This window comes from Mastigoproctus giganteus, chromosome 13 (assembly GCF_048544385.1).
Source record: "Mastigoproctus giganteus isolate SK-2022 chromosome 13, ASM4854438v1, whole genome shotgun sequence".
In the NCBI taxonomy this organism is placed as follows: Eukaryota; Metazoa; Arthropoda; class Arachnida; order Uropygi; family Thelyphonidae; genus Mastigoproctus; species Mastigoproctus giganteus.
The window spans coordinates 17,762,177-17,790,084 of record NC_143587.1 but is presented as its reverse complement, the minus strand read 5'-3'; the positions used below and the strand labels follow the sequence as shown (position 1 = coordinate 17,790,084).

The following is a 27,908-nucleotide window of genomic DNA, read 5'->3' as shown; positions in this document are numbered from 1 at the left end:
GTTACACTTAATTGCACAGATGCTCACTTGGATTGAGATCTGGTGAACGAGGATGTCACCACAATAGACTGAATTCACTCTCATGTTCCTGAAACCAGTTCTGTACAGTTCTGGCCATGTGACGTGCACATTATCCTGTTGGAAGCACACCTTCGCAGATTAATACACTGCAGCCTGAAATGATGCGCCTGATCGGAATCAGTTCCCAGGTGAACTTTGTTATCCAAACGTAGTTCCGCTCTTATCAAGTGGGCTAAACGTGCACCACAAAAACATTTCCCATACCATTACATCGCCACCACAAATGTGCATTTTTGACACCTGCCAGGATGGATCCATGGAATCATATTGTTTTTGTTAAATCGTGGTCCTCCCATCATAAATAGCAGGAACTGGGATTCGTCGGCCAAAGCAATGTTTCTTCAATCATCTGCTGTCTAACGTTGGTGCTCAGGAGCCCAATATCTGTACGTTTTTTGGCTATCACTGCTGTACCGACTCGTTATTTGACTGACTGTAGCCTTTCTGTCACTTTGGAAAAATTCGGTCAGCCTCCTTTGACTTCTAGAATCAACGAGCTCTTTATGACCACAGAATCGAGGTTATCTGGATGATATTTGGTTATTTAACCAATCTCGATTCAGCCGAGAGATAGCAGTACGAAAATCTCAGTAAGGTTGCAGTTTCAGAGATATCCATACCGGTGCGTCTAGCACTAACTACGATGCCATGTTCAAAGTCAGTTAAATCTTTCGTGTTATCAATTCTCATATTGAACTGTGCACATATGGCATCCCTATGTATCTGTCAACCTGTATTATATTGTAAGGTACGAACACGTGATGCTGTTATTGAAGGAACCACTTTATTAGCTACAGTACATCTACTTCACTTCGTGAAATGGATGAGTATACCTAATAAATCAGACGCTCAGGTATTTGAGACTACTTTATATTTCAGTGCGTAAAACCCAGAATTCATTTTTGTGGACGATAATGCTTGCTCTTGCACATAATGCCCAGCTACTCGACAGTTGTATTGAAAGTGAGAGAATTCTTCGGGCGGAGTGTCCAGATAAAGAGATCTTTGGTTCTGAATCCCATTGAGCCTGTCTGTGATTTTTTAGAAGGAACAATTAGGGTTCGTCCACCTCCTCCCAGAATTCACAGTTATCTGCTCATGTAGAGGAGTGTGGTGTATTACAAAAGGTCTTATCACCAGTCTTGTAAACAGCATGAGAGGTCGCTGTGAGGGTTAATTCCCTGCCCAGAGTGATAGCTTCCTAATTATGCCTGGCTGGCTTTTCAATTTTGAGAGGTCATAGTGTTATAAATCAAAATGTCATAATTCACGAAAGAAGCATATTTCTTTTCAGACTTATTATAACTGAGTCATAAAAATGGATATTGAGTTAAAGAAGCTACTTGACAGTATTCGTATTAGACGTATTGTGCGAAAAAGCTGTGTCCGTTTGCTTCGCGCGCCAAAAAAAAAAAAAAAATAATAATGAAACAACCAGATTGACTCTCCTCCTGCAGGTGAGTCTATCTATCCAGCTGAACTTCGAACTCCGCAAGCTATCAGCATCTGCCACTCATGGACGAAACTCATTCCAATAATTGACAGCGCGCTGGCTAAAAGAAAACTTCCTGCAATCTAGTATAAATCTCACCAATGAAAATTTCACCCTAGTTCATTTTAACATCACTTCTTTGAGCCTTATACACCTCAATCAAGTCTCTTCTAGGTTCTGAAGTGTCTTGTTTCCAAGATTTGCAGTCCACGTATTCGAAGTCTTTCTTAATATGGGCGCCCTTTTGCATCTCACCATGTGCATTGGCCATCATTCGATCATTTCAAGAAGATCAGTACCGTTTTTTTTGGTGCTGTTTCATCAAAGATGTCTGTCTGTATGCTGTTATTTCGCAACGCAAAACTATTGATATCAGTAGTGGCAAAATCATATAAGAAAACAAGTAAACTCATAGGAAATCAGCCAAGAGACAAAAAAAAAAAAAAAACACAACAACTTCACCCGCTATAATTGTCCATTCCTTTAAATTTATTCATTTTAGTATATCTCTCCTGCAATCATTCTTTTCCAGTTTAAACTTTTAAGTCTCGTTGTACATGTATGTAGTCCGATTAGAAGTAAAGTCAGCATTTGTTTTATGAAATCCATTCGAGGAATTAAAAACTTTGTAAGAGTACCATTTTGTCACTGACTAATCTTCCTGCTCTTTTTATTTTCACTCGTTCTAATTGATTCACATTCTTCCTAAAATGGTGCTTCTAGACGTGTAGCCATGATGCGGCCTAACCACTGCGTTATACAACGGAACAATCATCTCCTTCTCCTTTCTGAAAAATTTTGCTAGCAGGAAAAAGGAGGTTATTGTCCAATTATACAAGGCAATACAGTTAGTCCGCATCTTAGTAGTGCATACAGGTCTGGAGGTGTCATTTTAGAAAGAATGGAGATCTGCTAGAACAGATGCAGAGAAAGGCAACGAGATTGGTGAGCAGGGCAAAAAGAGTGTCTTTCCAAGAAATTCAGCAAACTGCATCTGGAGACTAGGTAGCAGTAAGGTGATTTGAGTGAGGTGTTTAATGCTTTGAATGGATTGGGCAAATGCAATGCTGATGGCACTCTTCCTCAGGCTATACACATGAGGGAGCATAAATAAAATTGAGGAACGATAGCAGCAGGACAAATGTGCGGAGGTTTGCCTTCAGCCAGCGGATGGTTGATAATTAAAACGAACTTTCATCTGTTGTTGGGTAATTTGAATATATTCAAAGAAGAATTAGACAAATTATTGGAGGAGATGGACAGGTGATGTGGAATTTTGTTTTGGCTTATATTTTACAAGCTTTCTTTCTTGAATTATTTTCTGCTACTAAGACTAATACGAAAATTCCTATATTTCACTGACAGAACTCCATCAGCTGTGTTAGCAGCCTGTCTACAGAGCTCAAAGAATTTCATTCGGATTGTACAATTACCCCTGTGTCATTTTCCTTCTTCCTACTTTGAGTGTGAATTTTAGTAACAACGTTCTTTCTGGGAATTTTTAAAACAATTCATAATCCTGTGATTTGCTGTAAAAGAACAACATTTTTTTTTACAGCAAATCCAGAAGATCCCTTTGTTCACAGGTTGTTGGAGGGTTTTAGGTGCATCAGCAACTTAGGCTATATTGTGCCATATATAATATGTCTGCAAAATTTCATGTTCTGTAGTGATTTTCTGTTTGGTGGATGAAAAACCCCAGTTTCCGGGAGAAAAACTATGCTCTCTCGCCTGAGACCGACTAACTCAACCACGTTGTGAAAAAGACCTATAAAATTCCTCGAGTCATTGATGAATTCGACCTCAGGTCTTTTCTACCCGGTGTAGGGAGGAAGGTGATTACACCAACTGTGCTACCCACCAGGATACTTGATTCATAGGCCTTCGCGTTTCTACATGTTTGAATCGTTTAGCTCATTAACAAATGAAGCTTTACCGAGATTTTTGGTGATATGGTTTCGACTACATCGACTAGTTAGTGATTTCTTCGTTGAGCGATCCACAAATGCATCATTTTCTGGTTTCTGGTGCTACTTTAGTGAATGTTGCATTGAAAGCTTTCTGAATATCATTCATGGTTTTACTCTTATGTGGCCTATTGTGAGGCCATGGAGACCCATTTCCATTGAACTGCCAGAACGAAGATACTATATAATCAGTAAGTTGCCAGTGTATGAAGGTTTTTGGCACTATAACCGACGGTCTAACACTATTCCACATCAAGAGCGCACACTCCCTGAACTTTATTGTGGGCACAATGCACAGCAATAGATGATGTTCTCCGGGCATTCTTCACACGCAGACTAGTCCCAAAGATCAAAAACTATTACAATAAAGCAAAAGAATAAAAACAAATTTTTATTACAAAAATTTAATGTAAACAAAAACAAGAAGTTTCTAAAATTATAAGTTAAAATTACGTCTAGTAAACGACGTTAAAATAGTGTTGCCCACAGCAACAAAAATTTCTAATTTACATTTCTAACAATAATTAAAAAATAAAATTAAAATTATTCGAATGGGCCTACTCAGCATTGCATAGGTCTTCAAATACAGCTATAGATTTTGCATTAAAATGCTATTATTTCATACATCTACAAGTATAAAAATATCTATAAACATAGGAAAGGAACCAGGAAAATACATTTATTATAGGAAGATTGTAAAAATAAAGTGTTATTTTATATTTCAGAGAAAGCCACGTGCTGAAACGTATAATAATTTCAGTTAAGGGAAGGTATACGTTTACAGAAATGGGATCCTTCGGATTGTAATATCTCTCTCTCTCTCTGTAAGTAGATGGAGTTACTACAAATAGGATGAATAAGTTAGCTTTTAATAGCATACCAGTACCACGCTTAGCAAGACTCGTAATTAAATTTCCTTGTGTTGGTAATGTGAAGAGGCGTTAATAACGTGGAATGATCGAGGGGAGACGGATAAATGATGCAAAAGGCTCTTCAAAGAGGATTAGTAGAGGGAAATTCCGAGAATAACTGCAAATGCATATTTTTTTGTCATTAGCTTTGCCTCGAGATGAATTTCAAATACGAAGAAGAAGAGAACCAGAAAATATATCTAGTTAAATCCAGGGTGAAATTTTTCTGGGACTAATGCAGTATAATTGTTGTCTATTATTTTTAATATAAAACAAGTTATTTTGATTACTACAATTATCTGGTATACTGATTAGGTTAAGTCAGAAACGAAATTATTTTATTGGTTACTGGCAGTCATTGCATACTGTCTGGAAGAATAGTCTAGGTTCGAAACGCACAGGGTGGAAAAGGCTTAAATTCGAATCTCATCAATAACGCGAGTAATTTTTATGGGAATTTCATAACTTGGTTGAGTTAGTCGGACTCATATAAGGTTTGATTGTTCCCCCTCCGGAAACTTGGATTTTTCATCCAGCAAACCAATCGAAGCATCCATGCAATTACAGGCACAACATACTGACTCCTCACAACCTTCGCTGTTTTGGCGCTAACATACACCACATAACCTGACCATATACCCAATTTGCAGATGAGACAGTATATCGTATCTATAAATTGCATATATGCCTTGCTTGGCTATCTTAGCATAAATTCAAAACAGCAATGAAACTCAAGCAGTTGCTCTTAGCATTTCTAAGGCTTGTAATAAATCTTGTAATAAGCGTCCATCTTATGGATTGCCGACTGTTGTAATTGGGTATCCAGCTCTCTCTCTCTCTCTCTCTCTCTCTCTGACGCTCCTGGGGATTATGGTAGATGGCTCTTGTCTTCTAACTTTTCTACTAATGCTGGTATTCCCCAAGGTTCAATTCGTTCTCCCACTCTCTTCCTTGTGTATATTAATGACCTTTTTCCGATGACTGAAATCTCATCCACAATTTTGCTTATGATAACACGTTGCATTCTACCTTTCAATTTGAGAAACCTTTGCCCTGAACAAACAGCTTCATCCACTCGAAAATTATTTAAATGCTGATCTATAGGTAATTCTCCAATGGGGAAAAGATGATCTAGTTAATTTCAATCCTTCGAAAACTCAGTCCTGCCTTATATTTCTCAAAAAAGGAGTCTACCGCTCTGCTTATTATCGATGACACTCTCATCTCTAGACAAGATCATATATCTCTCTTCGGGATTACCTATCCTAATAGGGACTTTTAATCTCTCTTTGGATAACCACATCACAAATATTGCTTCCTCTGCATCTAAAAAATTAAGTTTCCTCTCTCGCCTCGGCGTTACTTTTCTTCTAAACAACTTTTCACTCGAATTAGACATTCAGTCAAGAAATATTTTTCGAACTTTTCACTCTATACAAATCTCCCCAATCATGGAATATTGTTCTCGCATGTGGGGTGGTGCACAAAAACCTCACTCTAAAGCTTCTAGACTCCATTCAGAAGAGGGAAATCAGGTTAATTAATAATCCCTCTCTTACAAAGTCTCTCCACTCTCTGTCTCATGGACTTTCTGTTTCTGCTGTCTGCCTATTCTATTCATACTTCCATGGTACTGTTCTTCTTAATTGGCTTCTATAATTCACCCTCTCGCCTCAAAATCAGTCAGAACAGTGACGCAGCCAGCCAGCATACATTTATTATCCAACTTCAAACTCACAGAAACAACTTTTCTTCCTCTTCATTTATTTCTTCAACTTCCATTTTCTGAAAAAAACCTTCCCCTACATGTATTTAATAAAAATTACAATCTACAGAAATTCAAGTGTAATGTAAACAAGTATCTTCTTTCTTCTCAGTCTTCAACTCGCATAGTACTAAACACTATAAGTTCTAATAACCTTCGTGTCTGAGGTTTTCATTTAACCGAAATAGAAATTTCGGTTAGCATTTTACCATTACATTGCCTGCCCGTTAGGTATAACAACCAACTATCCTCATGTTGCTGTGGTCATAAACTATTTATCTCATTCTTCTAAAGGAAATATTTATCTTTTCCCATAGGAATGCTGTCCCACCCCTTTGCTTTGTGGTTATTACTAACCCACGAGCGGTCCAACAGTGGCCCAAATGTACGCACAGCAGGTCACTTGAAGTCGAGGAGAACTAATGGAATTTTTCAATATCAAGAAACACTGCCCTATCAGATTATTAGCTTAGGTAAACAATAGCACGTACATTCTATTATGTACCTTCGCTAATGATGACCACTAGCCATTCTAGTCCCGTTTCCACTAAATGCTAACAGCGAACTTATGGTAATATTCCGGTAGAACTAGAAAGACAATATTTTTCAAATAGCCTCAAACGTGCTCAGCGTATATCAAACACGAGACCTTTTGTACGCGAAGATAAAATGTGTGGTCTACTGAGTTTTGTTGTGATCGCTGGACATCCAGAATTCTTGCACACGGAGATCATACACGTGTCTCGCTCAAAATTTTGGTTTGATTGTTCAGACAACTAAACGGTCACTATGTTCAGTGTGATGAAAACATAACAATTTTAAGCAAGTGTGGGGTTTTAAAACACTACGAAAAACCAGCTTCGGTTCTGACAGAAATTTCTGATTTGTCATCGTGCATGCATATATTCTCCCTTTATGCAATGTAAAGGCAAAATAGCCTAGCAACCGATCACATTCCAGTGTGCTCTACACTTTCCAAGGGTTAATGCCGGACAAAATACTTGCGGATCGCATTTAGCTGTTTGACGTCACTCTGCGTAATTGCAACGAAACGACCCACCTCCAATGTCGCCCAAATGATGTAGACAAGAGTTATTCGCCAGATTTAGTACACAGCACGCGTTTTTAACCCTCCCTCTTTTCTGCCGATGGACTGATGCCAATGTTTTTATAAGTAGGTTGGACTACTTTTGCAGCATTTATAACCAGAGGTATTTTTGAACATTCGAATCACTGGTGGAGAAAAGAGAGGGAGGTGCTGCAGTTGTTCGGGACGTTTTTTTAATGCGCTTGTTCATGTCCTTGTGCTCCTTAGGGGGCTACTTTCATTCTTTTTTAGTATGCTTCCATTATTTCTCGAATACAGAAAAGTGGTTTTCCAAATCAAAAACTGACAAAACTCTCCCGCCTCAGTCGTGTAAAGCACTACAGAAAATATAAATTTAAATGATATCTTTCTGAGAATATTCCAATCCATATTTTATTTGCTGAAGTTATTATATTCTTTAATTAATGATTCGTGAAGAAACTTTAGAAGAAAGTGGTCAAAATATCTTTGCTTTTTATGCAATATTATAAACCAAAAAGAAAAAGAGCTCTCGTTGACATCCTTCAGCTAGTTACTAATCATTGGAATAACATTTCCTACGCTCCTCTCTGTAACTTTTCTCCTATAGTTTGAACTTATGCTCCTGAAAATTCAAATATTTTCTTTACATTTTTTCCCTCAGGTGTACATACCATATTTTCTTGCTAAATTTACAGTAGGTGGCAATTTTTGCTATATAGTATAATTAGAGTAATTTTTAGATAGATACCACCAAGATATCACTCTTCTGTTATGTTAAATACCTTAGATAGTCGTAGCATCCAAAATGGCTGCCAGATTCTGTATGAACACAGCCTTGTGTTTTTCCAAAGAGACTGTCGCTTTTAGAATACATTCAGCATTTCCTCGTATGTAAATAGCAGCATCCATGATTCGATGTAAAAATTCTTCTCTTGTTTTGCAATTTTTTTGATACACCAAATACTGTGTGTCCTCACAGAAGGATATCAGCGGAAATGATATCCAGTGAGTTTGGTGGCCAGAAATGTGGAACATCCCGATCAATCCAACGATTTGGGTGATTCCGATTTGAATATTTTGCTACTTGCCGATCAACGCGAGTGGAATTTGGAGTACTTGAAAATGGAGTACATGCTCATATAACATATTCTAATAAAAATCGCCTAATTAATCTCCTAAAGGTTGGCTATCGTTCCGCTCTATATCTTCCTCGGGGAAACGTTATACAGTTTGCCCAATTTAGTATGTCCAAGAGAAATTTATTCATTATTATACATGCTTATGATGGTTGCATTTAATTAAAAAAGGCGTAATTTTAATGAAGTATATTAAAATTCGAAATAAAAAAAACTGGTAAATAAAAATAAATTTAAAGAATATGAATTTTTCTTGATCTTTTTAATAAAAACAAAATTTCGTAATGTACAGTTGGATTTCTCTGGAACTCCAAGATCGCTCACTTTCAAGCACTCAGTCATCTGATCAAACCACTTACTTGCAATCAAAGAATAGAGGATAATGTCGAACAATCAATCTTGTTCACTCTATTTATTTAAATCTGTTCAGTAAATATAACACCGCGAAAATTTCAAGTGTACTGTAAATACAAGTGACTTGACTCGTCTGTCTAATCACTGAATCCCATATATCATGGGCATCAGTGAGCGATACTAAGAAGATTGATAGTGTGAAAGTCCTACATAGCTAATAATATGTTTCAATTGCAATTTTATGTCCTTGGGGAACACGTTTCAACATGGAACAATCAGGTACAGGTGTGTGTGTCTGAATATAATGATTAATTAACACCAAGCAGATATTAAATACAGTTGTCTATTACTCGCGTCTTTAAGCAATAGAAAAGGAACATGATGCAAGAGTATACAGGGTCGATATGGCGACCTCCCTTTACTTGAATCGCAAGACACGTCTTTGTATTGATAAACCCATTTAATGTAACAGACTGTTATAAAAAAAAAAAACTGGCAGGCTTCCAGCCTATAATTATTTCAGTGGTCGATCACATGACCAGATTTCTTACGTCATCATGGATGTCCGTCCATCTACTCTTCGGTAATAAGATAAGTAGTAAGGGGGATCCAGATTCGCAGGTAACTTTTTTTCATCAACAAGTTTTGCAATTTGATTTTTTAAACATGAGATGGTTGAAAGTATTTAGGTTAAGGTTGTTAAATATTAGGATTAGTACAATGTTCTAATATAATCCTTTATACTTTCTAATTCGGTTTTTAATTTCGAAACGTACACATATATTATTTTGGGGTTTCAGTATTTATATGAAAATAGTCACTTTTATCATTTTATGCAGAGGGCGTAAAAAAAAAGCGCAAATTTCGTTATATAAAATATACAAGAAAATGTTGCTTTTCGAGTAGATGGCGCTGATAAGTGTTTAATGTATTAAAATCTTTTAATGTCACTTTCGTCTAAGGTTATTACCAATCGTACTATTCCTATTATTATTTCAAATAATAGAGTTATTTCTAAAATCATTTAAAATTATTATTCATTTTATTTATAATGATTAGTAGAGGGAGACAATGGTCTCGAGCGATCTGTGCTTGAAAGTAATATTATATATTTCATACAAAATTAAATATATAATATTATTTTATAGGAATATGGCAATCATATATATTATTATTATTGCTCTTATATTATTTCTCCCTAATTGGGGGTTCCACCTCGTGACGGGTTTTGCTACCAAGTACACAGGGTGGTTGTTATGTTTGGTGTTACTGTTGGTCGAGGAACTCTCTGACTACGTGACTTTCTGGAGTTCCTTGTAGGTGTTCGCTGTGAGACCTATTGCTGCTAGGCTCTTATGTAGGGTCTTAGGCACCATAACGGTAGTTGACACGATGATCGGGATGGTTGTTGCTTGTTGCATATGCCACCCCTCTCTGATCTCCTGTCTTAGGTTCGTGTACTTCCTGATTTTTTCCCCTTGCGTTTTCTGGAGGTTGCCAGTGTTGGGCAGCGCTATGTCAATCAGATACGTAGCCTTTTCCTTCTTGTCGACAAGGGTTATTTTCGATCTGTTGTTCGGGATTGTATTGTCCATTATTATAGCCCAATCCCAGTACAGCTTGTGGGTTGGGATCTCTAGTACTGCCTGGGGATCGTACACTTTCTTCGATCAACTGGTATTTCCTGGCGCTGACAGAGGAATGGACGATGTTACCCCAAGAACTTCTCAACAACATTGTTCTAAGTATGGACAGGCGGTGCAAACCCTGCATCGACATTAGGGGTGGCCATATCTCCTACCGAGGACCACCCTTTGTCCCATCTTTGCAGTGATGCATCTGTTGCCATTTTTCAATAAAGTCCCTCTGCGTTTTGTTTGCGTTGTTGTGTAGGGGGTTGTTTCCTTCTTCATTTCTGTACCTCACGAGGTTCCTTTAGTATGCTTTTCCCATATCCAGGCCGCTCCTATGAGAAGCTACTAGTGAAAACCTGACTGGTCCTTAAATTTTGCACACCAGTGTATGAAATGGTCCTGGAAAATAGGGTTTTCGTCCCAGGTGAGACCAAGATCCGTGTGGGATGAAACCTTTCTGACTTTATTGCCATTTAATAGAGCTTGAATATCATTCCCCACCCCCGCTTTTTTCTGATATTCATTTAAATAGTTTTAAAATAGCTGGAATTTATGAAAACCGTAGTGATTGCCCACAAAGACAAAAAGAAAACTAACTAAACAAGTCAATTAAAAATTACTAAAAATAAACAAAAATATAACCTGTCTTCTTACCTTCTTCTTTAAACATAACACATTAAAAGAAAAGATTTATGATCGAATAACTATTGTTTAAAGTTTATACTTTAAATAAATAAATATATATATTAATCTAAAGCGATGTTAGGACTACAGGAACGGTGCCAACATCGTAATCTTTTAATGGTCTCTTTAATGTTAATATACTTCACTATTTGTATTCAGTATCAGCACATCTATTATGTAATACGAGTAAACATTTGAATTATCATTCTTTGCAAAGATTTAAAAATAAACACTTGTTTCAAAGTAACTTTCCACATCCTGTACCCTACGACAGTATTACTGGGAAAAGCCCCTCCTCCCAAAAACCGCCAACGTACAGATATAGCGTCAATTTATTCAGGATTTCCCTACATCCAGTTCTCTTTAGTAGGCAACCAGTTCCATGAAGTTTTAAGGCCTTAAACAGACGCCAAGGTCAATACTTAAAAGAGGCAAAGTCTATGCAGAATTGAGACTGAACTTGTCAGACGGGTTTCCCAGTTACTCAAAAACTAAGAGTGGTGGCGACCTTCATCACAAGGCTTTTCGCCCTGTTAACGCGAACTTAAGCAACGCGCATTACACTCGGGTGAAAACAAAAATTTCCCCCCTAACATCACGTGTACGCGCATGCGTAATTTTATCCACTATGCGTTTATCTTTCCTTATACGTCTCATTTGTAGTCATCGTAGGTAGTCTAAAAGTGGGAAAAATCCAGCACGTGTACTTAGAGGTTAAATTTGTTAATTTTATAAGAATATGACGTAAATATGAACGTCTCTAGGGTGCGCTTTAATAAACTAATCTAATTTTCCATCTTTGTGTAGGATGAACTCAAGAAGGATGCCAACATTGCTCTGCAATGCTCCTGAGTACGTGGAATAAGATTAAGAGATTTCTTAAGTTTGTTTTTCTTATTATTTTAGTTTGATGGTTTTCCATCATATCATATTTCCAGTGAGGATAAACAAGTTCCGGAACTGCAGTAAATCAGAGGCGGATCTGAATTCGAAATTTGCATCTGGATTTTACATGTTTTGCAAGTAGCTGGCATATTGGCGTGCGTAATATGGAAGGTGTTGCAATGTCCATTACCATAGATTTATTTACAGTTTAATTCTTACCATTTGTACATTAAATGTTCGAATTACATACACTGCCCTACCTTTAATACCCGAGAACCTGCCTTTAGACACAAAAAGAGCTTTTATTGTGTCATTTAATATTTTGTTTTGAAACCTTTTGATTTTATGACTGCCTTCAATCTTCGCGGCATACTCTCAGCCAGCTTTTTATAAATGCCAGGTGATATGTTCCTCCACTAGGCCTTTAACGCAGCTACCAGTTCGGTCGTCTTCTTTGTGCGATTCCAATGTGCACGTACCCGATAATCCAATACATTCCAAAGATACTCGATAGGGTTCAGTACTTTAGGCTGGCCAATCCAACTTTTCCATATCCATGTCCTCAAACCTCTCTGTTACGACCCGAGCAGTATGACATGGCGCGTTGTCTTGCTGATATGGGTATGGGCCTTCCCCAAAGTATTGCCATAATGTTGGAAGTGCATAATTGTCCAGGATATCCTGGTATTGCACAGCATTCATGGTTTCGTCGATAACGACTAATGGGTCCAAGCCAAACCATGAAAGGAGCGCCATACCATGATACTGGCTCCACCAAACTTCATTGTTGGGAGGATTCAATCAGAAAGGAACTGTTCCCCTAGCATTCGCCACACCCGGGAACGACCATCAGACTGGTAGAGTGCGAATTTCGACTCGTCTGTCCATAGCACTGTTTTCCAGTGCTCTACAGTCCAGGATTCGTGCTCCTGATACCATGTTAATCGGCGTCTAGCATTTTTTGAAGTGATCAGTTCTGTTGAACTGTTGAGGTAATTTTGTTCAACGTGTCATCTTTCATGCCTCCTTTTGCAATTGTCTGTTCGAAGCCCAGTGTGCATGTTTATAGCAGGTTCTGTGACGTGTTGCATGCATAGATTCCGTTTCCCCATCCAGGGGTGTCCAGATATTAATGGTAGGGCAATGTATATTTATTCCTCGTCCAGCATAAGAGCTTACATTCAGCAGCCAGTAAAACTGTGTTATGGCTGGTTGGCAATGATAATTAATTATCATTGCCAACCAGCCATTATTATTATTATTATTGCTCTTATATTATTTCTCCCTGATTGGGGGATTCCACTCCGTGACGGATATTGCTACCAAGTACACAGGGTGGTTGTTGTTATGTCTGGTGTTACTGTTGGTCGAAGGACTCTCTGACTATCTTACAGGTGTTCAGGATTGCGACTTTCTGGAGTTCCTTGTAGTGTTCTCTGGGAGACCTATTGCTGCTAGACTACTATGTAGGGTCTTTGGCACCATACCGGTGGTTGACACGATGATCGGGATGGTCGTTACTTCTTGCATATGCCTCATCTCCTTGACCTCGTCTCAGGTCATGTATTTCCTAATTTTTTTCCTCATGGGTTTTCTGGACATTGCTAATGTTGGGCACCGCTATGTCAATCAGGTAGGTAGCCTTTTCCATCTTATCCACAAGGTTATGTCCGGTCTGTTGTGCGGGATGGTCTTATCCGTTATTATGGCGCGGTCCCAGTACAGCTTGTGGGTTGGGGTCTCTAGTACTGCCTGGGGTTCGTACTTGTAGTATGGTACACTTTCTTCGATCAACTGGTATTTCCTCGATAGCTTCTGATGTATTATCCTGGCTACCTGGTCGTGTCTATGAGTGTACTTAGTCTGGATGATCACCATGCATCCCGCGGCGATATGTTGGATCGTTTCTGAGGCCAGGCAGCATCGTCGACATGTGTCATCTGACATTCCGGGTCCTTTGCGATGTATTTTCTATGGTTTCTGGTATTTTGTTTTATTTTATTTTTTCATTTATTTTATTTTTTATTTTTGTTATTATTAATATTTTTTTTACTTTATGCTATTCTCTTCTTTATTTCTTCGTTTTCTGCTGTCCTGTCTCCTGGGAATGACTGTGTGTGTGTGTGTGTGTGTGTGTGTGTGTGTGTGTGTGTGTGTGTGTGTGTGTGTGTGTGTGTGTGTGTGTGTGTGTGTGTGTGTGTGTGTAGTTGCGGCCTACCTCCCCGTGATGTAGACGGACACTGGGCAGGCTTTCCAGGTGATCGACTGCCTGGTGACAAAATGGCCAGAAACAACACACACACTGCACGAACATAACATAACGTTACACACATTTGTGGCCTGTTACAGTGCTCTGTAACCATCACAGTGTACAAAGACGGAATTGAACTTTCGTTCAAGTGCTGTCCTACATAAGATACTATACATGTCTACATAGTTTCTGGTCTTGGATGGCCAGCACGAATTCTTCGGTCTCGGGGAAGAGCGTCCCGCTTGTGAGCCATGCATTGTAAGCAATGTTATCGATGTGATCTTGATGGAGGTCATTGTAGTGTCTACCATGGAGTGTCTTCTTGGCCCATCTTTCTAACTTCGTTTCTTATGCCGTCTGGGCGGGAGTGGGGTATACCACTTATCTATCTTCCTTATGGCCCGGTGGAGTGGTGCTGTGTTGTTCTCGAAGTAATCCTTCAGGTTAACTATCGCTGTTTTCTGTTTCCGAGTTATTGTTAGTCTCTCCACTGCTGACTTCGGATGGTGTTGGCGGCTCTTGGTCATCATTGTCCTTGTCTTTCGCATGATATCCTCTAGCTCGGTGTTAGTTCAATCTATGATCCCAAAGGAGTATGTTAGTACTGGAGCTGCATAGGTGTTGATGGTTTTAACTGTGTTCCCTCCGTTCAATTTTGCTTTCAGCACGCTTCTGAATCTTTGATGATATTTTTCGGTCAGGCACTTCTTAATTTCCTTGTGCTCTAACTGCTGAGCCTGCATCATCCCTAGGTATTTGTAGGTTTCTCCTTCTGTCATAGCTTCGATCTCTTTACCAGTCAGCAGCTGGTAGTTTCGGCCGACTAATTTTCCCTGGTGCAGTGCGTGGGTCATGCATTTGTCTAGACCAAATTCCATCCTGATGTCCTTGCTGAATTCTTCGGTGATCCGGAGTAGTTTCTGGAGTTGCTTCTCGGTTGCCGCGTAGAGCTTGATGTCATCCATGTTCATCAGGTGGGTGAGGGTGTACATGTTCTTTCTTCCTTCTTTGAGGTTTTATTCATACTTGCTGACGTTAAACATGGTGGATAGCGAGGATTGTTTCACATACAGGAAGCTTTGAATTCTCGAATGCAACTCGACATAATTTATCCTGATGTTAAATCTGCATATGATAGGATTTCCATCACATCTTTACTTAAAATCTTGAAGAACTACTTCAAGATCTTCGATAAACTCCTCTCTCTACACAAAAAAAATTTGCAGGAAAGACGACTCCTTGGCTTTTTGTCAGCAGCGCTGTTAGCAGCTGCTTTGGAACCTGTGCTAGCAAATTTCCAAAACATGACATCGTATGCCGACGATCTGAAGCTTTTCATTCTTTCGGATCAGCCGGAGCAAGCACTCTCTATCCAAAGAGCTGCAACAAAACAAATCTCAGAGATAAGCACCTTTCTTCAATATATTGGTCTTGAACTAAATGCCGAAAAATCTGCCCGGATGACGTTTACAAAAAGGAGAAGAATAATCCCAATCCACATCTCTATAAATGGACATCAAACTAAACTTGTCAACTCTCACAAGGACCTAGGCTAGGTCTGGGATTCGAATCTGTCTTTTCAGGAGCACTTCAAGGACGCTGGAAGTAAATTCTTCCCAGCCCTTTGGTCAATTCGACAGGAACTGGTGGGTTACCGCAATAGCAAGCTGACAACTAAGTATGTCCGATCCTGTGGAGTACCAGTGGCTCTCTAAGCATCGAACATCTGGTCCTCTGCCCCTCCAACCTAACTGCGGCAGTTCGTGGGGATTGAGTATTGGCTTCTTCGATCCCTCAATAGGACTTCAGGACATCTCCTTACTATCTCTAGGGGTATACTACATTCACTGCATGGAATGACCCCTTGGAAGCAGATCATCACCACTCGCAAAATAATTACCCTCTCTAAGCTCATTTCGGTAAACTAGACGCTTCCAGCATCAATAGCCTCATCATCCTGCCCACGAAGAACAGAAGAATGAGTAATCGGCAAACATCTGTGATCTGACCTGCCCTCAACCAAATCAGCTCGCTCAGTTATATGTTCCCAGCAAACACGATTGGACGACTTAAACATCAACGCCGAGGCCAATTTGTATTGACAAGGCCTACAGAACAAAAGTTTTTGCAGATACCCACGCTATCTTGCAATTTTAGACCTTCATTTCATCATTGTCCTACATGGCTTCTGTGCTAGAGAATGATCTGTGCTCCTTCTCCTGTTCCAATCAGCCTATATTATCCTTCCGGCATCCCGGCACTCTGCTTGGATAGACACTGATTGTATATCGAGCATCTATGTCCAACCTAATCTGTCTTCACCTTGTATCTGCATATTTTATATTACCTAATATAGATTTCGTATTGCTATGTTATGGTTTTGTGTACTCTCCTGGTATTTGACTGCTGTCTAAGGGTGAATGTGACTTTTACTTTTCTGAATTAAATAAAAATAAAAATTCTGCAAGGTCTACGTGAGAATTGACCTTTTGTCAATTTAAACACAAATAAGACTTACTGGTGTTTAAATGTAATCCCGCAGTCCATGCTCCAGTTAAATCATTGTGTTGATTTATTCGCCTGATTTGTTCTTTGATCTGTAGATCTGATGAAGGATTTCAAATCGTCAGCTTGGATTATAAAATTATCTATACGGGATACCAAAAAGGTTCGAAAGCTACAGAAAATAATGTTGAGGAGAAAATTCCTCCCTACTTCTTGAGAAATGGCGTATTGGGAATTTATGTCCTCGTGAGAGATTGTGACGTGCCTTTTCTTCAGAATGTTATATAAAATCTCTAGGAAATTGCCTTCTATCTTAGTGATGTGCGATAAATATTTTGTTCAGTTGTTGATAAAAGCTGATGATATGTTTTGGAAGATAATATCGCGTTGTTCCTTATTGCTGAGTGCTTTCTGCATCTGGAAAAATCTCAAGAAGGTTTTTTAACCACTGATCTTTCAGTTAACACGAAGCAGAAATATAATGGATGGTGCCCCAAGCAATGCCTAGAAAAGGTCTTCTCAAAAATATTCAGGAAGGTACAACTTATGGCTATGGGTCTTTAGATTTTTGCATTTTTGAGAACGGGTCTGGCTATGTATTGTTCTATAAGTGGGGAAGAGAACTTTTTTGTATGGTTTAATTGAATGTGATATAAGACCTCAGTAATAAGGGTTGCTGATTTTTACCATGGAAAGAGGGGAATTAGCAGAACCAACAGTTGCTTCATTTTGTAGATTCATTTATTGCTTTGATCTTTTCTTTGGTAACCAAGATGATCGTTAAAGGTGTCCTTGTTATTAAGTTTGATGGGATACTCCTTTTTCTACTGTTCGGTCAAGGAGACCGGCTATTCTTTTTCTGGTTTCTTCGGTTACTAATTGGTCAGATATGGGAAGTTGTCCAAATATCTTCTTGGACCATTCACTAAAAACTTGGATTATCATAGACCCTTCTTCCTCTTATCATCAACAATCCGTTTTTCCTGTTTGAGTTTTGAGTATATCCGTGTAACGTGCTTTTCTTTTAAGCTCTATGAAGTGGCAGGTTTTTGTTTTTTGTACTGGATTTGGCACTAAAGATTGCCGGTTTTTTGGCTATTTCCTGCAAAGTCTTTGTTTCTTGCGAAAGGTCTATTTTATCTGTAGGTTGAACCGGTTTTTGGTTCTCCCAGTTACCGTTACTATAATCGCAATTTTGAAGTTATTCCTGAGATCTGCCACTTGTATTCTCGTTTGACAGTGATGTTTAGTTTATTGAACTTTACAGAAAAGTTTTATTTTGAATGGCCTTAAAATTTTCCTCGTCTCCTTGTCTGTAACGTTGATTCTAGTCTCAAAACAAAACAAGCTGTCGGCTAATCCAATTAGAACATACATGGCGTGGGACCCTGTGGCGGATGGAGTATAGCAACAAGGACTTCATTCCAATCTCGTCAATTAGACGAAGAACGTTTATGGACATTTTTCAGTGCCTGGCTGCGTTAGTCGGTCTCAGGCAAGGACAGCAAGGTTTTCTCCTCAGAAATTCGAGTTTTTTATCCAGCCAGCAAAATATGCAAATTAACAAGAGAGAACGTGCAGTTTATGGGCATATTACACATGGGTAGACGAGTTGGTTCTTGGGTGCCCTTAATAGGACACTTTTTTAAACAAACTTTTTTTTATAAAAATAATTAAAGCGTTGATATAGTTTTAAAACTGATATTAAATCGTTTTACAGATTCAAATTATCCTCTTCGTGAAATAAATACATATCATAACACGATAAATGTTTATTTATCATTCTATTTGTGTTATAGAATAAACACTGGCCTACGTTGGACACGATTTGTAATAAAATAATGCAAATACAGCTGATTGAGCTATGCCAGTGATTCTCGCAAATGAGAAGGTTGGTGATTGACTTGGTGATTAAGAGTATCCTCTTTTTCCAGATAGTATTTAAAAACGTTCGGTGTGTTCGGTTTATTTTTAGCTATTTAATACCTTCCCACGGCTATCTATTCATAATCTACAAAAGAGGAAAAGGAGGAAGAATTTGTAGGCGTTGCTATTTTCGTCAACTAGACCGAACTTTGGTAAGCTTATACGACAAAGTTCCAAAGGTGTTAACAAAGAAAAAATGAAGAAGGCGTACTTCACGCCTACATTTTGCTATGTGAGTGTTTCCGATATTTGGACAGCGCCTTTTTGTAGGTACTAAAGTTGAGTTTATTTTAACGGATATAACGCTTGCTAAATTTTAATGGTTAACTCAGCTTGACGACAGGTAACCTAAGCTCGAGATTAGTGCTTGCTTGTTCAATATCCCTGATCAGTGAGTAAATTCAAAACCAGGAAGCAGATGTGTCTCGAAACTCCTTTGTACTATAAATTGTGTATCGAACTATAAAACACGTTAATTCTAATTAGGAGGTGAGTTTATTTTGAGATGGCGGGTTTTGATATGGCGACTCAATGGAAATTCCATCTGGATGTCTTTGAACTAATTACAAATTAAGGTTATAAACGGGGGAGGATAAACGTAATAGGAGCAAAGTGTCCAAGTCAGGTGATACATTGGTGTGCAAAACTTAAGGACCAACACTAAAGGTTACAACCACAAAATCAAACGAAACAGCCCGTGGCGATTTGCATAACTGTGGCCGTTCAGTAGAAAGTTGGTACACATGCAAAAATTTGAATTGTGATGAGAGGGCTCACATAAACAGATGAAAGCAGCAGTTCAGCAGTTATGTGCAAATCACCGAATGGTGAGCACGATTCTTACAGACGTTCCATTGGTTTCATACAGTGCTACAGACAACGAAATGGCCAGTGGACAACATCTGGATGACTTTACCCGGGGTACAATAATTGGAAAGCTCGAAGAAGGTCGATGTACGAGGAGTGTGGCTGCACAGATCGGTATCGCCCATAGCATCGACTCACGTGCGTGGTCGGCCTTCAGAACGGCTGTTCGAAGGACCAGTGGTGGTCGTCCACGACACCAGACAGCGGGATCCATTGCAAACCAGCTGCACAGGACGCAGGATATCGCGGTTTACTGTGGCAGGCGACTTCACAAAGGTGGACTGTTTGCCCGACATCCAGTACGCTGTGTCCCTTTAACACCAGCCCATCGGAGACACCGTTTACAGTGGTGCATCGAACACAAGGACTGGACAGCAACGCAATGCGATAAGGTACTCTTTACTGATGAAAGTAGATTCAGTCTTAGCAGCGATTCTGGACGTCAGCTAATCTGGCGAGAGGTTGGCACACGGTATCACCCCGCAAACATCACTGAAAGGGATCGATATGGCGGTCGAGGTGTTCTCGTCTGGGAAGGAGTTACCTTGGATGGACGTACACAACTCCAAATACTGGAAGGCGGTACTGTAACCGGTGCACGCTACTGTACTGAGGTAATCCTTCCCCATGTGCGTCTGTTCCGAGGTGCCATTGGCCCCGAGTTCGTGTTTATGGATGATAACGCCAAACCCTATCACACTGCAGCTGTTGATATGCTTTTGGAAAGTGAGGACATTGTTCGTATGGATTGACCTGCCCGTTCCGCCGACCGATCTAAACCCATCGAACACATATGGGACGCTCTGTGGAGACGACTAGCGGCACGTCTACACCCACCTGAAAATGTTCACTAGCTGAAGATGGCGCTGACAGAGGAATGGACGATGTTACCGCAAGAACTTATCAACAACATTGTTCTAAGTATGGACAGACGGTGCAAAGCCTGCGTGGACATTAGGGGTGGCCATATCTCCTACTGAGGACCACCTCTTCCCTTTGTTCCGTCTTTGGTAGTGATGAATCTATATCATGTCAGCCAGTGCTATGTTGCCATTTTTGAATAAAGTTCCTCTGTAGCGTTTTGTTTCCGTTGTGTCGGTGTTGTTTCCTCCATCATTTCTGTACCTCACGAGGTTCCTTTGGTATGCTTTTCCCATGTCCAGGCCACTCCTATGAGAAGCTACAGGTGAAAACCTGATTGGTCCTTAAATTTTTCATACCAGTGTATTAACTCAGTAATATACACTGCTGGACAAAAATAACAGAACACGTAGAAAACATGGTGTTACTCGTGCAGCTTGCGATGAAGCGGGACAAAATTGGGTAGTACAGTTTTGTTGTCTGGTGGGTCCAGCTATAGGCTGCTGACAGATTCTAGACCTTATTTCATCTGGGGATAACGAGAAATGCAGTACCATCCCTTCCACATCAGAGAAAGGGACGCTTACGGTGAAGGAGGTTTTTTCGTGTGGGGCCGAACAGTAATCAATGGCCGCACCTCTCTTCATGTATTTGATAGGGGTACCGTAACTAAGCAGAAGTCCTGAGAGAAGATCTTCGAATCCTATGTGAGACTTTTTAAGGGTGCAGTTCACTCAGATTTTATTTTCATGCATGACAACGCCACTGCACATGGAGCTCAAGTGGTGGAGGAATATCTTGAAACTGAAGATATCCAACGACTGCAATGGCCAGCACGATCACAGAGTTAAATCCGATCGAATATGTGTGGGACGCCCTTGGGACAGCCACCTCGTCGGTCACTTGGTGAGCTACGGTCTGCAATGGTGGAAGAATAGGTTTGTTGCCACAGAATCTATATAGACACCCTTATATTGGGCATGGTCCACCGCTGTCAGGCTTGTTCAGCCATTGGAGGAATCATACGCCGTACTGATATCATACGACCATGTTTTCGAGCATCTTGTATCGACTTCTGTAATGTGACCTTTTTTTTTAGTAATTCTTATACAACCTCTATAAATGTCCCTTGTACCTGTCTGAAGTTTCTCGCTCTCTTCTCATTTCATCATTATTCTGTGGTGCACCACCATACCAAATTTTGTCCCTCTTCATCGCAAGCTGCACGAGTTACACCACAATTTCTAAGTGTTCTGTTAATTTTGTCGAGTAGTGTACTAACTTATCATTGAACCATATCAACTGATAGGATGATATCAAACTCATTGTTTGCAAATGTAATCCTTATTCATTACCCATTCTGGCCTAGAACCATGTCTCTTTTATTTTTGTTAAGGAAACACTAAGATGAACTGACTTGTCCAGTTCAACTACTTTTTAATAAATCCCTCATCTCCGAACTTGCCAAGGAGGATATCTAGGTCGTATAAAGAGGTGACCTGAATGACTCTCATAATCATAATTCCTGGCTTCTATTCCGTGATCAGTATACAAAGCTCGTTGGCACGTATCAGTATGCATAATGCGCCTATTGTCTTCACCATGTATGTCCGTCCGTCCGCATGTAACTCGACTCTCAGCACGTGGAATTTCATGAAATTTTATATTTGGATCTTTTAAAAATCTTTATCGAGCCATGCAAAATTTAATTCAAATGGCAGTTATTATTAATCTGGCAGTTATTATTATTTCTTTTTCGTCCATATATAATAATTCGACTCCCAGTGGATGGATTGTAATAAAATTTTATAATTCGACCTTTTAAAAAGATTTCTCTAGCCATCCCAAATTTAACTAAAATCAGACCACTCGAAATCCGACAATTATTATTTATTTTTTCGTCTGTCCGTCCGTTTGCATGTAATAACTCTACTCCCAGTTGATGGATCTTCGTGAAATTTTATATTTCGCTCGGCTAGGACGATTTTTAAGCCTTCCCCTGCGCAGAAACGAAATTTTATCTGTTCTCGGATAAAATTCGTTGCTTTGTGCTCTGTTTATTGTTATAAATCATGAATTTTTCATTTATAGAGTGAGCAGCTGTTTGGAAGGAAAGTAACGCATAGAGCAAAAAACAAAACCCATTTATTTTAGATGCAGAGGATGGAACAATGTTCCATCCTCTGCATCTAAAAGGATGTGATGTGCTTATGCCAAGACAGATTAGAAATCAGGGTAGTCCCTAAGAAAGATATGTGACCTTGTGTACAAATCTGAATGTCATTGAAGATAAGCATAGGATAAGACAGGACTGAGTTTTAGAAGGATTGAAATTAACTAAGTTATCTTTGCCCCCCCCTGGGGAATTACCTGGAGATCAGCGTTTAAGGAGTTGGTAGTGGATATTCAAGAAGTTGAAGCTCTTTGTGCAGTGCAAGATTTCTCAAACTGGAAGGTGGAATCCAATGTGCTGTCATCCACAAAACTATGGCTAATATTTCCAGTCAATGGGAGGGCATTTATATACAAGAGGAAAAGAGTGGGAGCAAGAACAGAACCTTGGGGAACACCTGAATTAGTGGAGAAATTAGAAGACAGTGAGCCATCTACCACCACCCGCAGTGAGCGTTCAGAGAGAAAACTGGATATCCAATTGCAAAAACAGTTGGCAAACCATAAAATGTAAGTAAATAACTGTACCTTTATCGATGAGGCTTAGAATTTTTGTTTTCGAATCAACCTCTTCTGCATACTTCAAAATAAAACACAAAAACTAAAGTTAATAATTAGAAGAAGTAATTTTTAATTACTTAAAAAAGCCCTTTAAGATTTAATAGGAATTATTTAAGTAACTCCCAAACACCACCAGTGCATTAAACACGTTACATAAAATACTTATAAGATACTTCTTCTTTTTTTTCTTTTTTTTTTGTTCTTCTACTCTCTCAAATTTTCAAATGTAATTTTTTCTTCCTACTAGCCATCTTTCTGTTCAGGCTCAGAACCGTATTTTCGCATTCATCTTTTCATGGGAGGAGATGTTGGATCATACTAAAAATATGGTGTAAGTAAAAGCTAAATATTTCCTTTTTCTACATTTTATATACAAATTTCCAATAGAAAGTAAGAAAGCTTAGTTGGCCATTTTTTTTTAACTGATAGGATTGTAACTCGAACCAGTCGCCGTCTGTGATATATCCCATCCATGACAAGGTACGACTTTACTATTATTGTAATGGATTGTACACTGAAAGGATAGAATTCATGGGATACCTGGTTCCTGGGCAACGTGACACTGTCACCCCTTTCTCTAGTGGACGAACCCTCCGTTTGGCAGGGATATAGCATTCACGTAGACGGTAATTCGATGTCAGTATGGAGAAACGTTGTGAGTTAACCGACTTTGAAAGAGGGATGATAGTGAGTTCCCGACGCATGGGTCACTCTATCGCAGAGGTGGTACAGAAATTGCACTGTCCCCGTTCGACAGTATCAAGAGTGTATCGGGAATATGCCATTTCTGGAATAACATCTCATCGTGGACAGCGCTGTGGGAGGAGAAAGGTGGTGGATGAACGTGGCCGTCGACGTCTGTCTCTCGCATCAGCCAACCGGAGAGCGACAGTGGCACAAATCACCGCCGACTTCAACGAGGGAGGTGCCAGAAACGTCTCCACCAAGACCATCAGGCGCGAAAGGTTATGGGAGCCCCCGACCCACCAGCCTCCTATTGCTTAACACAGGACAGTACTCCTCAATTTGGTGAAAGGACATCAGCACTGGACCTTGGATGATTGGAGACGGGTCTTCTAGTCCAACGAGTTCTGTTTCCAGTTATTTCCAGCAGACGGTAGGGTGCGTATCTGGCGTAAACCTCCCGCAGCTATGCATCCGTTATGTCAACAAGGAACTGTTCAGGCAGGTGGACAGTCGGTAATGGTCTGGGGCGTATTCAACTGGCCCACGTTCGAACCTCTGGTAGGTCTAGACGCATCTCTGAACGGTCCGGGTTACGTGTCCATCCTTGCAGACCATCTGCATCCCTTCATGGTCATCGTGCACCCACAGGGCAATGGACTCTTCTAGCAGGATAAAATCTGCATTCAGCAGATTTTACTAACATGGCATGGCCTCCCCGTTCACCGGACATGAACCCTGTGGAGTACCTTTGGGATGTTGTGGAAAGGTCCTTACGAGCTTTGGATCCTCCACCCAGGCATGCGACGGAACTGTGGACCGCTTTCGTGAACTAATGGACTCAATGCCTCACCGTGTGACTGCCCTTATCCGGGCGAAAGGTGGGCCTATCCATCACTAAATAGGTATCCCATGATTTCTGTCCACTCAGTGTAATTTTATTGATTATAGCCTTTCTGTTACCTTGGGTAAGTTTTATCAGACTCCATTGTCCTCTTGCAACAACGAACTTTTTCCATCCACCAATCGCCATTGATCGAATGTTATTTGGTTGTTGGGCCAATAAGAGCAGGTGGTACATAATAAAGTGTCCACTGGCTGTATACCCCCCATTAAAAAAAAAAAAAGCGAAATAAAATGCAGTTTTGAAAATTCATCTTGAAACGTAACTTGCTAAATTCCACACAGAAATAAAAGAAAACTTATCAGGCTACTACTGAAATGATCGGAAACAGTTAAGAAGGACAGGCGCCTCAGAGACACTACCAAGGATTTTCTTTCAGGTAAGAAACATACACTGGACAGCCACTTTATTAAGTTCACGTACTAGGACCAGCAGAATTATTGATCTGACCACTATTGCCTTAGCTTCTACAAGATTCTGAAATGTGTCCAGATAAACCCTGTACCAAGTAATACTCATAAAGATGTCATTCCAGTTCACCATATAGATGATGGCTTTTAATTAGATTTGGGACTGTCCTAGCCAGGACAGCTATTGTGGATAGCACAGAATACCGCACCTTTGGTTCGATGCTTATTCGTGTCTGTTTGTGATAGCCCTGGAAGTACTCATCTATATTCAAGTTAGATGTTAATAGCGTTGGATACTCGTACTTTTCTGTGATGATCAGCAAGTAAATTATGTGGTGGTGGAAGTGTGTTAAGTGCCAAAGACACTAGGCTAGGAGAAGTCAATATACAGTATTGTGTCTGTAATTGGGTGTATTCTTAGTCGGTTTGCTAGATGAAATAACCAATTTACTGGGAGGGAAAACCATGGGACTCTCGCCTGAGATCGACTAACTCGGCTACGTTGTGAAAAGAACCCATGAAAATTCCTCGCGCTATTAACGAAGTTCAAACTCGAGTTTTTTTTTTCACTCGGTTTGGGAAGCCAGCAAGTAAATTGTCTTATTCACGTTGCTGGTAGAGGAAGAATAAATTTTTTGATAGCAGGTCCTTGGTGAGGAACGGAGTGAGAAGTTCCTGCATTTAAGTCATCAGTCAACTTTTCTGTCTTCTCAGACAGCCCATCTTAACAATCTGCTACTGAAACCAAATACTTGGGCCATTACTTGCAGTTCCACTTACTTCTATTGGCATATTTCTTTTATAATTATGATTTCTTGCAATATTATAATAAACAGCAGTTTTGGAAAAATCTAACAGGAGTAACCTTCTTTTGTTTGTTCTGCAGCACCTCCCAGATACACATGGATCAATCTGTCTTAAGCTCGTGAGATCCTTTCTCTTTCTCCGTAACTAGTGAACAGAATGAATTACCTGAAAAAAAAATCGAATTAATAATAATGTCTTGCATAGAGTTAAGGTTGACAGCAGCAATCTCATCACCATAAGCCTCTTGTAACATCCTGTGAGCTTCCGGTGCAGTTTCCTTCCATCCGAAGAAGGCTGACAATCGTCAGTGAAGGACCCGAATAGCAAAAATCCATTATTGCAAAGGAAATTATAACCACATCAGCCGTTAACAAGGGGGAGGACCGCCTACTGGGTATCAGACAAGTGGCTGATGAGCCGAAAATATGTTCGTGTTGTTGTTGTAGAAGGATTTTAGGAGCATCAGCGACTAAGGCCATATTGCTCCTTGTACTGTCCGGAAATTGTGTATCTTCTGAGGTCGATTTTCTATTTTCTGGACGAAAACCCCGAGTTCCGAGAGAAAATTCCATGCTACCCTCGCCTGAGACCGACTAACTCTGCCATGTTGTGAAAAACGCCCATCAAAATTCCTCACGTCATCGACGGGACTTGCATGCATCCTCTGGTCGGATTGTCTGTTTTGCTAGAAGAAAAAAAAAAATAAAAAAAAAAAAAACATGAGTTTTCTGGAGAAAAAAATTTGCTGTACACGCTTAAGACCTGCTAACTTGAGTAAAAAACCATCGTAAAAGTTCCTCGCGTTATTGATAGAATTCGAACCCAGGCATTTTCCACCCCCTGTGGGAAGACTGTAATTATAATCACTATGCTACCAGCGAGGGCTCTCTGGACAGCGTATCGGGTCTAGAAGTAGCTTGAAGTGGTGGAACCCATGTTTAGTCTCCAGAGCTAAGTTCCTGTCAACCCTTCCCCATCTCTTCCATCATGCAGTATGATGGCTGTCTTTTAAGGTTATGATGAACACCATGGCGAGATCCAATATTCCTTACCTTTCGAGGATACAGCTCTAAAACGGTGTTCGCTAGTTAGTACACCGGACCGAAACTATTGGTAACTCTTTAGAGGCTTCCGGATCAGCTAGTGTATAATCTTGCTATCTCTACTCTGCCAGATAGTGACTGGAGGGAGTTCGAGTAGTGTTTATGCGGAGGACATTGTCGAGGTCACGTTATGTCAAGGATCTGGGTATATTCTTACCACGTGTACGCCATATCTAAAAATTTCATTATTTCATACAACATGCCCCACCCCACTTTTTCTTACTGTTCAATATACCATGCATTGTCAAACTAATAGTGCAAACTTATCTGCGAAAAGACCTAAACTTCCCAAACACTTCTTAATTCATTTCACAAATATACGTGGTCTCAATTCTAATATCAACGATGTCCATTTCCACTTGAAGGCTGCCAAAATCCATATATGTTTTCTGACAAAATCTCAGTTATCGGCTGATTCAACTACTGCTCGCTTTAGTTGCCCAAATTATTCGCTGTATGATTCCTTTCGCCTCAAAGGTGGTACTTGTGCAAATGTCCGTTCTGGTATTCCCTGTCAGAGACTTGGCAATTTGGAATCTCCTCTCTTTGATCTTCTCTGGCTTCAAATCTCTCTACCTCATTGTGTCAAATTCATCTGTTGTCTCTACCGTTCTCCAAACTCCATTAATCATTTTGAGCTCTTTGACGTCCTCTCTTTGCAACTTGACTTTCTCCAGTCCAACTTTCCCAACAGTGAGGTAATTTTCCTTGGTGATTTTAATGTTCACAACCCCAGCTGGCTTCCGTTTTGTAGTCATACAGACCCAGCTGATCGAGATACTGAGGCTTTTGCAATTACTAATTACCTCGCATAGATTTTTCATTTACCTACCAGAATACCAGACAATCCTAATCACACACAGTCAACACGCTTGATCT

General features: G+C 39.8%; 1 protein-coding gene across 1 annotated transcript in view; it reads left to right on the top strand.

The window, feature by feature from the left end:
* Positions 1 to 27,908, top strand: part of LOC150075817 (putative nuclear hormone receptor HR38) — a 102,128-nt gene that overhangs the window by 11,830 nt on the left and 62,390 nt on the right. The window contains exon 2 of the mRNA XM_090388051.1: positions 23,369 to 23,452. The gene's annotated coding sequence lies outside the window, so the exon portion shown is untranslated. The remainder of the gene's footprint in view (positions 1 to 23,368; positions 23,453 to 27,908) is intronic.